At 45.4% G+C, this 10,896-nt stretch overlaps 1 pseudogene; it reads right to left on the bottom strand.

Annotated features, from left to right (window-relative positions):
• Positions 1-1,518: 1,518 nt before the first annotated feature.
• On the bottom strand, positions 1,519-8,938 carry LOC146175369 (uncharacterized; annotated as a pseudogene).
• Positions 8,939-10,896: the final 1,958 nt, after the last annotated feature.

Here is a 10,896-nt window from a genome sequence, read left to right as displayed (position 1 = left end):
CAGAGCGCACAGCTCAGGTTTTATACCTGCCAGCGCGGCCGATAAAATAACGAAGCGTGCGCTTCACTTTTGTGTGTTTTTTCGAGTTACCCGATGGTTCGCTAATTCAGAGCTACCTGAAATTCACTGGAATTTTTAAATAGGTCGATTTCTTGTTTATTCCCTCTGTCAGAAAGTAAACATTTGAAGCCGTAATCTCATATGAAAGCGCTGACATTGGAAGCTTCGAGGAACTCGGAGGAGGAGGAACTTGGCTGAAACGAAAAGAAATTTGAAAAGTCAACTCATATTACTGCGAAGAGTTTGTGCTTTGTGCAACTGGCTGTGTTCATAGAATCAGATTTATAATATATCATATCGTTATATAAAAATTAGGGGGTCACTTAAGCTCCGCCGTTAAAGGTATAACGCGATAGTGTTTCTCTCTCATACACACACACGCACGATGTTTTCTTTCTTCACGTGTTATATTTTAGCTCTTTTATTTATTTTTTTATTTTATTTACCAAATACTGCAGGCCCTAACTGGGCCCTAGCAGGAGGGGCGAAAGGAATACAATGCAGTGAAATATGAATTCATCAAAAGCAACATACTACACACAAGTGTAGTATGTTATATGTTGTTATGTATGTTATATTTCTATGTTATGTATGCCATGTTATATTTCTATTATTTTATTTTTTTTTATTTTATTTGACGGTTTACATTTTTATACACCAATACGCATGCGTAAGCAACAATCGGCTTTCCATTCTGAGCAATTTGACACTTTTGAACACATTCTTCAATTATTTCAATTATTCAATTACACATTCTAAATTTTATTCCTTAGCATCACCAAGCACTGGTTTTTCATTCTGACACCTTTAAACCCTTACTTTCAAATTTTTCCTTTTTTCCCGTGTCTTTATTTCATCAGTTGATCAATTAATTACAAAGATTTTATTAACCAGTCATCGCCTATCACACACCAATCAATATTCAATCACTGGAAGCACAAATTACCATGGCACTTTCTTTTTTACGCAGCCCCCGACCTGTTAAGCTAGCAAGGTCCAATCTATACAAGGGGTATTGAAATCACCTACAATAATCATTTTATAATTGTGGAGCCTGTGTTCCGCTATGTATTTTGTAATGTGCGAGAAAACGTTTTCAGAACCGGGCGGGCGGTATACAGCACACACAACTGTCACGAAACCAGAATGTTTATTCGGCACCAAACAGACTCGGTATTCGGAAGTTATGGCAATACAAAAATACCAATGCCTTTTCTAATAACGCCCCCACTTTTAGGCCTGTCATTCCTGATAACCGAGTAATCTGGAGGCAAAAATTTTACGTCTGATATGGTGTTGTTCAAACATGTTTCTGTTACGCAAATAATTGACGCACTGTAGCACTCTACAAGGCGATTGAAATCTTCAACCTTATTAAGCAAGCATCGAGCATTTCAAATGAGTTTCTGCTCATTAACAAGTCACTCTGTGACACTGTAGCACGTGGAGCCTTGACGATCATTTTGTAAGCATCATCCCAAGTGTAACGAACACTGTCAGGGAATCGTACTGCAATCTGTACTTATCTGTTCCTTTACACATATCAACTGAGTTGTCACAGAGAGCCTTTCGAATTTCCCGTACACGCGCAGAAAAGTCTTTGTTAATGTACGTATCAGATCCTTTTAGTTTTCTGGCGTTTTTAAGGATGGAAAGCTTGGTTCTAAAGTCTAACAGTTTAAAAATTACAGGTCGCGTCTTTTCCTTCCTTTGGATGCCAAGCCTGTGACAGCGTTCAATACCTCCACATTGGATTCCAAGTTTGGAAGACAGCGACTCCGATACAAAAGTTGATAGCTCCTCAGAAGTTTCGTTTGATGGTTCCTTCAAGCCGTAGATGATTAAGTTATTTCTACGTGACCTGTTTTCCAGGTCATCGTTTTTTGCGGTCATGTTTGGTAATGACATATTTAAGGTTCTCAACAGTTTTTTCGAGATCATGAACGCGCCGAAGAGCTTCGTTTGCAGTTGAAGCCAGCGCCTCGATGTTGGTAATACGCTGCTCAAAAGAAGCTATTCTAGAGTGGAGCGCGGAAAGCTCTGCGCTGATTCGTGCTTTTCCGGCTAGCAGCTCTGTTAGCATTTCCTTTGGCTTAGGGCCTGGATTGGTCTCGACATCTCCGGACAGTTGCAACAAAATTCGTAAGGAATGCAGTGCGCAAAAAAATATACACACACAAAGTGCCCAGGGTCTGCCAGCAGCAACAAGAAACGATTATCGCTCCTATAACACTTCAAAGCGTATTTGTGGCCTACCCATAGAGAAACATACTTACCTAAAGAGCGGACACTTCCGTAGGGCCCTGCGGCCCTGCTACTGCCAAGTGTTCCTGTACGCATATACAGGAACACTACTTACTACTGCCTAAGCCTCTACTGCCCTGCCACCAGCGCCCCGAGCGGCTGATCAGACAACTGATTACGTCCTCAAGATTTTAGGCGCGTGCTTTCGCTCCGTTTCGGTTTTGGTTTCAATAGCAAAGCTTTCGAGTCTGATTTACCTTTGGCTGTTAAAATATTTAACTACAGCGTCTATAGTGGCGCGTAAGGTCTTTAATGATGCCATGCATACAGACGTAATAAAGTCGCGGATCGCAGCCTTTTTACTCAAAATATCAGCAAGGTTCTCGAACAATCTAAGTGCAGCTTACTTTGTTCATGCAGGTTGTAATAATACGATAGAAGCTGTTCTTAGCGTTCTTTTTTTATGCGATTTAGCCGGTTTCTCAGTTGAACACATAGGAGGCATGGGTTCCACGCAAAAGGTTTATTTCTCTTGTTGTTATTTTCAATTGTACAAAAAGAATACTGGATTACACATTTTATAAAATGCAAGAAACCACAAAACGTAATAAGAAAGAAGGAATGGTAAAGCACGCTGCACAGTGTCACGAAGAAAAAAAAAGTTGCGCATACCCGCTGCGTGGTTTTCCTCTAAAACATCATCCGTGAGGGCAACACAAAAGGAGTTGTGAATGGCTAGACACAAGTAAGGAGGAAAAAAGGCAGGCACAGCCCACGCGGAATTTCTATACTTCCACCTTGAGCAATATATGCTGTTCAAACATTTAAACACAACACATTGAATACATAATAGTATCACAAAAAATATGCTTATACTCCCGATCGCGATCAAAACTGCCCTCTGCCTGTATGAGAAAGGCATTACAGGAATGCCCACTGTACGCGGCTAATAGCAGTAGATGTCCTCAAAAATGCAGGCCACGAACAGGCAGCAGCGCTTTTCAGACCACAACGAGAATGCTTTAACCATAAGAAGGAATATGGCATGTAAAAATGGTGCTTCATCATCATCATCAGCCTGATTATACCCACTGCAGGGCGAAGGCCTCTCCCATATCTCTCCACTTAACCCGGTTCTGTGCTAGCTGCATCCACTTGACCCCTGCGAACTTCTTAATCTCATCCGCCCACCTAACTTTCTGCCGCCCCCTGCTACGCTTTCCTTCCCTTGGAATCCAGTTTGTTACCCTCAGCGACCATCGGTTATCCTCTCTTCGCACTACATGTCCTGCCCATGTCCATTTCTTCTTCTTAATTTCCACTAGAATGTCGTTAACTTGCGTTATTTCTCTGACCCACTCTGCACGCTTTCTATCTCTTAATGTTACCCCTACCATTTTTCGTTCCATAGCCCTCTGGGTTGTCCTCAACTTAAGTAGAACTCTCTTGGTTAGCCTCCACGTTTCAGCCCCATAGGTGAGTACAGGCAAGATGCAACTGTTGTATACTTTCCTCTTGAGCGATACCGGTAAGCTGCTAGTCATAATCTGCGAGTGCTTGCCAAATGCGCTCCATCCCAATCTTATTCTTCTTGTTATTTCCTTTTCATGGTCCGGATCTGCGGTTACTACCTGTCCTAAGTAGTTATATTCGCCTACTACTTCCAGTATTTCGCTACCTAATGTAAACTCCTGTTCCTTCCCGAGACTGTTGAACATTACCTTAGTCTTCTGCATATTGATTTTCAAGCCTACCTTTCTACTTTTCCTGTCTAGGTCATCAATCATTATTTGCAGTTCATCTCCCGAGTTGCTTAGCAAGGCAATGTCATCAGCAAATCGCAGATTACTGAGGTATTCTCCATCTACCCTTATCCCTAACTGCTCCCATTCCAAGTCTCTGAATACTTCCTCTAAACAAGCTGTGAATAGTACTGGGGAGATTGTGTCTCCTTGCCTAACACCTTTCTTTATGGGAATTTTGTTACTTTCTTTATGCAGAACTATGGTTGCTGTGCAGCCACTATATATATCTTCCAGCACTTTCACGTACGGCTCGTCTACCCCCTGATTTCGCAATGCCTGCATCACCGCCGAGGTTTCAACTGAGTCAAATGCTTTTTCGTAATCAATGAATGCTATGTATAAGGGCTGATTATATTCCGAGCATTTTTCTATCACCTGATTGATGGCATGTATATGATCGATAGTAGAGTACCGTTTCCGAAACCCTGCTTGATCCTTTGCTTGATTGCAGTCTAAGGTTGTCCTGATTCTATTAGCGATTACCTTAGTAAATACCTTATACGTAACAGACAGTAAGCTGATTGGTCTGTAATTTTTAAGGTCCTTAGAGTCCCCTTTCTTGTGAATGAGGATAATGTTTGCATTCTTCCATGCTTCCGGTACCGTCGATGACACCAGGCACTGCGTATACAGGGTGGCCAGTTTTTCTAGCACGATATCCCCCCCGTCCTTCAGCAAATCTGTAGTTATCCGATCCTCTCCAGCTGATTTCCCCCTTTTCATTCCCCAATTCTGTGTTTTAAAATGGTGCTTACGAACCTTCAAAAGCGCATGCACAGTGCAAATACAGCGAAGTAAGTACCATTCACAAGATGATCTCAAATTCGCAAATTCTCAAAATCTCAAATTCTTGTAGTGCCAAACAGATGTTTGTGCTATGATACATGTGAGCCACTGATAAATTCTGTGTTTTAAACCGTAGGTGTTAAGGGATACATTATAAAATTACGCAATGGAAGCAAGCACATGTTCTTCAGAAAAACACGATTAAAAAACAAACAGTATGTACACACTACACATTAAAAGGGCTTCATAGCTGATATTTCATGTTACATGTGGAAAATACGCTCACGCAGCGCAACAAAAGACTTACTTAAAGCATTCCTTGCTCAAGAAGCACCGAAAAAATTTTGCAGGCAAAAGGAAACAAGTTACCGACAAAACGAGGCGACGCCTTGAAAAGCGTGATGAGGGGGGCCTACCCGGAGGCACATGACCGGTTCAGCATTAAAGTTTATATGGAATGGATAAGGAAAGGGGAAGCGTAGATGCAATGCGGTGTATATATGATAAGCTGTCTACCCTAGGGGTGATAGACGCCAACATCGCTACACCGCCTCGCGGGTGATCCGACCTTTATTAGCTCGGTCGCGAAACGGCTCGAGTGTCCGCTCTTTACTTAAATGTTTCTCTATGGCCTACCTGCAAAATGAAGCACACATGTTTCCATGAACCGTTTGCCATGCCGCTGCCAGACCCACTGAAGAGGATTGACCGGTGCGTCGCTTTTATGTCCCGTCGGGTCCGTGTCGATGAGGTTACGGTGTTGTGCCATGCGCGGTCGAGGCAGGCAAGATCGGGACCAGTCGAGGCTACGGATGCATTGCCATCTGTGAGTAGACAGCAATTACTGAATGGAGGGCCAGTGAGGGTGCAGTTCCCGTGAAGGAATCTTGAAGAAGAAACATTGCTCAGGAAGTACGAGACAGCGATACTTCCGGCTATCTGCAAAAGGAAGCACGCATGTTTCCATGAACTGTTTGTCATGCCGCTGCCAGACACACAATAAAGTGCGTTCGCTGACGAAAATCCACACCAAAATGCATTCAAGAAGCTGGTAATAGCGCGTCTAGCTTAGAACATTTCACTGCTTATGTAAATTAAAGCAGCTTGCCCACTTGCGGCTATCTGCAAAAGGAAGCACACGGTTCCATGAACCATTTGCTATGCCGCTGCCAGATCTACAATAAAGTGTGTTCGCTGACGAAAATCCACACCAAAATGCATTCAAGAAACTGTTAATAGCACGTCCAGCTTAGAACATTTCGCTGCTTATGTCAATTAAAGCAGCTTGTCCACCATGCAGCATTGTAATATTGAGAATAACGCTGCTTCTATCAGTCTGTATACTGGTAGTGCAGACAGGGCTCTTTTATTTATATTTTAGTCGTATGGTTCTATGTCATAGCGGCCCCATATTGATGAGCTAGCAGCATGCTAAAGACCGTGCGCGTACATCTAATGGTCGATCATGCTCCACCGTGTAATGTAGAAGCTGTATGCGTAGTTCATGGTCAGAGCGCCCACGGCATCACGTGCGAGCCTGGTTGACCTACATACAGGGCCCCCCAGCGAGGTGTCTACCCCGAAAGCAGTCGGCGCGCCATAGCCGCCTGCGTAGTTGGCCTACTCGTCTCCATCGTGGCCGTCATGGCTGCCATCATCTACATACTCGTCTCAGGTAAGTGCGAAGAAAAAAACATTATAAGGGACACTTAAGCTCCTCATTTTAAGAATGTGACGAAATAGCGTTATTGGCATTCTTTCGGTTCCTCGTTCGCGTACATGTCTGTTCGCTTAATTGCCAATCATTTAAATTGTGCCTCAAAAATATCACACGTTCTGATTAGTAAACAGCCTTAAGTTACTACGTTTACGAGTTATCACCTAAACAGATATGAAGTAAAGCTTTAACCAAAGTCCTACAAACGTGTCTACATGGCATAGGATGAGTAGCGTGTCAGGCACCGCCGTGGTGGCGCAGTAGTTAAGATGCCCGACTACTGTGCCGATCCTGGTTCGAACCCGACCGCCGGCGGCTACGATTTGATGGAGTCGAAGGGGGAGGGTGGAAGGGGGATTGAAATAAGAGAGAAAGATTTGCCAGAGCACAGTGCTACGGAGTAATTTCGACCGCCTGGGAATCATGCAGTGACATAGTTTCGTCTCTATCGAAACCACGGTGTAAGTAGATATCTTGCACCGTGATCGAAACGCAGCCGCCGGCGGTCGGGTACAAACCGCAGGCGGTTTCGTTTCGATGGAGGCGAAACGAAAGGAGCAGTATCCTTTCTGGGTGGACACCTGAACCACACCATAAGAAAAGGAAGAATGAGGGAGTGAAAGAAAATAGAAATATATAGAGAGATAGAAAGACCGGAATAATTTCTACAATCTGAGCACTGTCACTGACATCGCATCATCAACACCCACGTTCGAACTGTTAAAAACCCCAATACGAACGCCGTTCTTAAGGTGGTGCCAACTCAAATAGGACTGGCGCGAGTGGGCGCCACATTTGGTGGGCCAGCCACACTGTGCTGACAGCGGCCGTTGTTGTTGCGAATGTAGGAAGATGGAAAAGAAAATGCAAGGCCCTGCTGACTGGCTCTATAGCTGAGCCGTCCCCATGACCTTGAGCTCGCTACTAGCGCAGAGCGCGCAGCTGCTACTGAGGTAGTGATGTTACGACTGGCGGCGGGCAGGATGGCGTTCTGCGCATGCGCGCCACCAGTCGCTGCCCCGCGGAGTATGGGGGGCCAAATTTCTCCTGTAGTGACGTTGGCAACCTTACGTGTCCGACGCAACTACGATGTGCTCCAGCAAGAAGAAAGATGACGGCGTAGTCGATAGAACGTCAAATCATGCGGGACGAAGCACCGACAAGATCGTTCTTAGACCACGTGGCGCTTTGGTCAGCCTCACCAAATAAGGAACGGCCCACCTTACGGACGCAATCAAGATGACGGCTAGTATCAACCCCCGCGTCGAGAGAGGATCTCATCAACATAAAACAACACTCAATCCTCGTCTAAACGAGCGCGGAGTGGAAATTGAAGTAGTACGCCAGTCTCAGTCACATCATGGTTGATGGCAGACAAGTGGACACCTTTGCCTACGTGGCCACCTCAGAACGCTGTGGCAAAGAGGGGAATCCACGGAGTGCCTCTGAGATATTTCATCGAGTGAGTTTTGTATCGACTAGACCGAAGAGACAACCCCGAGATATGGGGAGTCAGACGACTAGGCAAAAACTCCAAGTCGGTCTTCATTCTCTTCGAGGTGAAAGTAGTTTCAAGATAGATATATCTTAACAATGCGCCGTATCGATATGCCAGTTGTACTGTAAAAAGTAACGAAGTGTGCGCTCCATGTGGCCGTTTCGGGCATCGAGAGGGCGTGTGTATAGTGCCTAGAATATACTGGCTAGTGTGCCGAGGGTGGTGGTGGTGAAAAACATTTATTAGATAATATTTACATGAGAGAGAGAAAAAAAAAGGTGGGAGGCAGGCCTTAAGGACCAGCCTCTTACAAAGTTTAGGAGGGGCCCCTAGTCCGGGACTCATGTGGCTTATATGTGTTGCCCAGAGCGTGATGTCGTCGGCATACAGAGCATGCCTGATGCCTGGGACATCATTAAGCAATGGGGGGAGGTGAGCCATAGCGAGGTTAAAGAGGAGGGGAGAGAGGACCGCTCCCTGTGGAGTTCCTCGCGTACCCAAAGGGTAAGGGCCATGCTCCTGGTCTTGGATACGTATATAGGTTTGCCGATCAGTGAGGAACTGTCGGATGTACCTAAACTTGATGTGTCCACAGTTTGTCTGCGACAAATGTGTGAGGATGATGTCGTGGGTTACATTGTCGAAGGCCCCTTTGAGGTCCAAGGCGAGGACCACCTTGTCGCTACTGGGGTATTCGACCGGAGCCAAGATTTCTTTGTAAAGTTGGAGCAGGACGTCCTGCGCGGACCGGTGTGGGCGGAAACCGCACATTGTGTCCACAAAGGCGGGTTTAAGCTCTAGATATTGAGAGAGTCGGTCCCTGACCATGGTTTCCATCAACTTCCCCACACAAGAAGTCAATGAAATGGGTCGAAGGTTTTCGATGTTGATGGCTTTTCCGGGTTTCGGTATGAAGGTGACTAATGCGGTTTTCCAATCCATTGGGAGAGGTGTGCCCCCTTCCCATAGGGCGTTGAAATAGTGTAGAAGGCTCAGGTATGCCGAGTCCGGGAGGTTAGCAAGGAGCTTAACCGTCACTCTGTCCCGTCCGGGGGCTGTGCCACGTTTCATTTTTGCCAGTGCCGCTTTTAGGTCGTGGAGCTGGAATGGTCTATCCAGCTCCTCATTATCAGAGCCTGCATATGAGTATGCCGACCCGCGGGAGTCCTGGATGCCACAGAGATATTTGTCTCTCAGCGCTGTAGTCAATTTAGTGGTGTCCCCATAGAAAGCATGAATAACTCTCTGAAGGTGTTTCTGGGTTTCGTTGCGTGTTTGGTTCGGATCAATCAATGCGCGGAACAGGCGCCATGTGCTCCGATTCGACATTTGTCGAGCCGCGGTGTTGCAGCGGTCTACCCAGTTTGAGTCAGCGAATTGGGCCGCATACTCGGCTGCCTCTTGGGTGAGTGCCGCTATTCTAATTTTGAGTTTGCGGTTATGCTTCTGCCGGCGCTATCGGCGGATGAGGCTATGCCGGGCCTCCCAGAGGTGCAAGAGGTGGTTGTTCACCGCTGGCGTTGCCTCCGAGAGTTGAACCTGTTGTTCAACCTTACGAAGCTGGGCCACCAAATTTTGAGACCAGGATTCATAGCCCTGTTGGGCTATAGGCTCAGAGTTATTATACTCCGATCGGAAACGTGTCCAGTCTGGGAGTTTAGCTTTTTGGTGGGAGCGTGTAAGAGGCTTAGTGCGGCCCGCCGCCACCACGGGGTGGCACTACCAATAGCTAAGGTGCCATCGCTCCGCGTTCGCGGCCTTGGCAGCATAGGCAGCATATAGGTCCGGATAGCGCACTGCGCTTTTCACTGGGAAACCTGTCTCTTGACGGTTTGAGCGCACTTTTTGTCTAAAAACAGTCTTGGTGGAAGACAATTGTACCATCCTAGTACTGTGCGGAGAAAATGATACGCTGAAATAGTGCTCGAGGTAGCGTTTAACAAATACTGTCGGGTCCATGTCTGCTATATCTTACTGTTTTATTTATTCAGCTGAACCGAATAAGGTCTTGAGCAGAACACATATTGACTTCCTGATATCCAGCGAGACAAGAAATTTGAAACAACCACCTGAAGTTGACACGTTGGTTGCAATACTTTGTTTGATTAAACGATCGAGTCCGGGCCGGGTTCAATATATTGCTGCTATGAAATATCCTGATGGCGATTTTATTTGATCTGGAGCCAGTCGATTGCGATCCATGCATTGCGATCGCGGATGTAGGGTATCGTATGCATCTTCCTTCTGACTGAGCGCTCAGTCAGCTCATATCCCAGGTGGTTGTCCCGAATTATGGCAACTATATTCTCAATCGCGATAGAACCCGGAACGGATCGACGACGACTGTTATTGTCCGTGTGACACAGGTATCAGAAAATACCCTTAATATTTTACACTGTTCCTTAATCAAACTTTGAATTTTATTTACTCTTCGGTCTTTTCTTATGGTCCATAGTATATCGCGATGCCGCAGTCAAGTGCTACGAACGTCAATACGGGCCTCATGCTTTCGGATAGGTTACATCGACGTTTCTACAATTCAGTCATGCTTACTGCTAAGGTGATATATATCAGGTTAGTGACATTTCATCGCATCACATATATGTTACAGAAAAGAAGGGCGATCTTGCTTTTCCGTAACATATGGCACGTGCGCATGTTTTCAAAGATCGCATGCGACAATAAACACAAGCAGTCTGAATCTGACTTCATTTTTTGTTCTTACTCTTTATTCATGTGTTTTATTAGAAAGTCACTTAATTGTTTCTTCATACATAAATAATTAT

The sequence above is a fragment of the Amblyomma maculatum genome, chromosome 10 (genome assembly GCF_055883805.1).
Source record: "Amblyomma maculatum isolate TAMU_Amacu chromosome 10, ASM5588380v1, whole genome shotgun sequence".
Classification (NCBI taxonomy): domain Eukaryota; kingdom Metazoa; phylum Arthropoda; class Arachnida; order Ixodida; family Ixodidae; genus Amblyomma; species Amblyomma maculatum.
The sequence above is the reverse complement of the archived record's forward strand: the minus strand, read 5'-3'. Positions and strand labels throughout refer to the sequence as shown.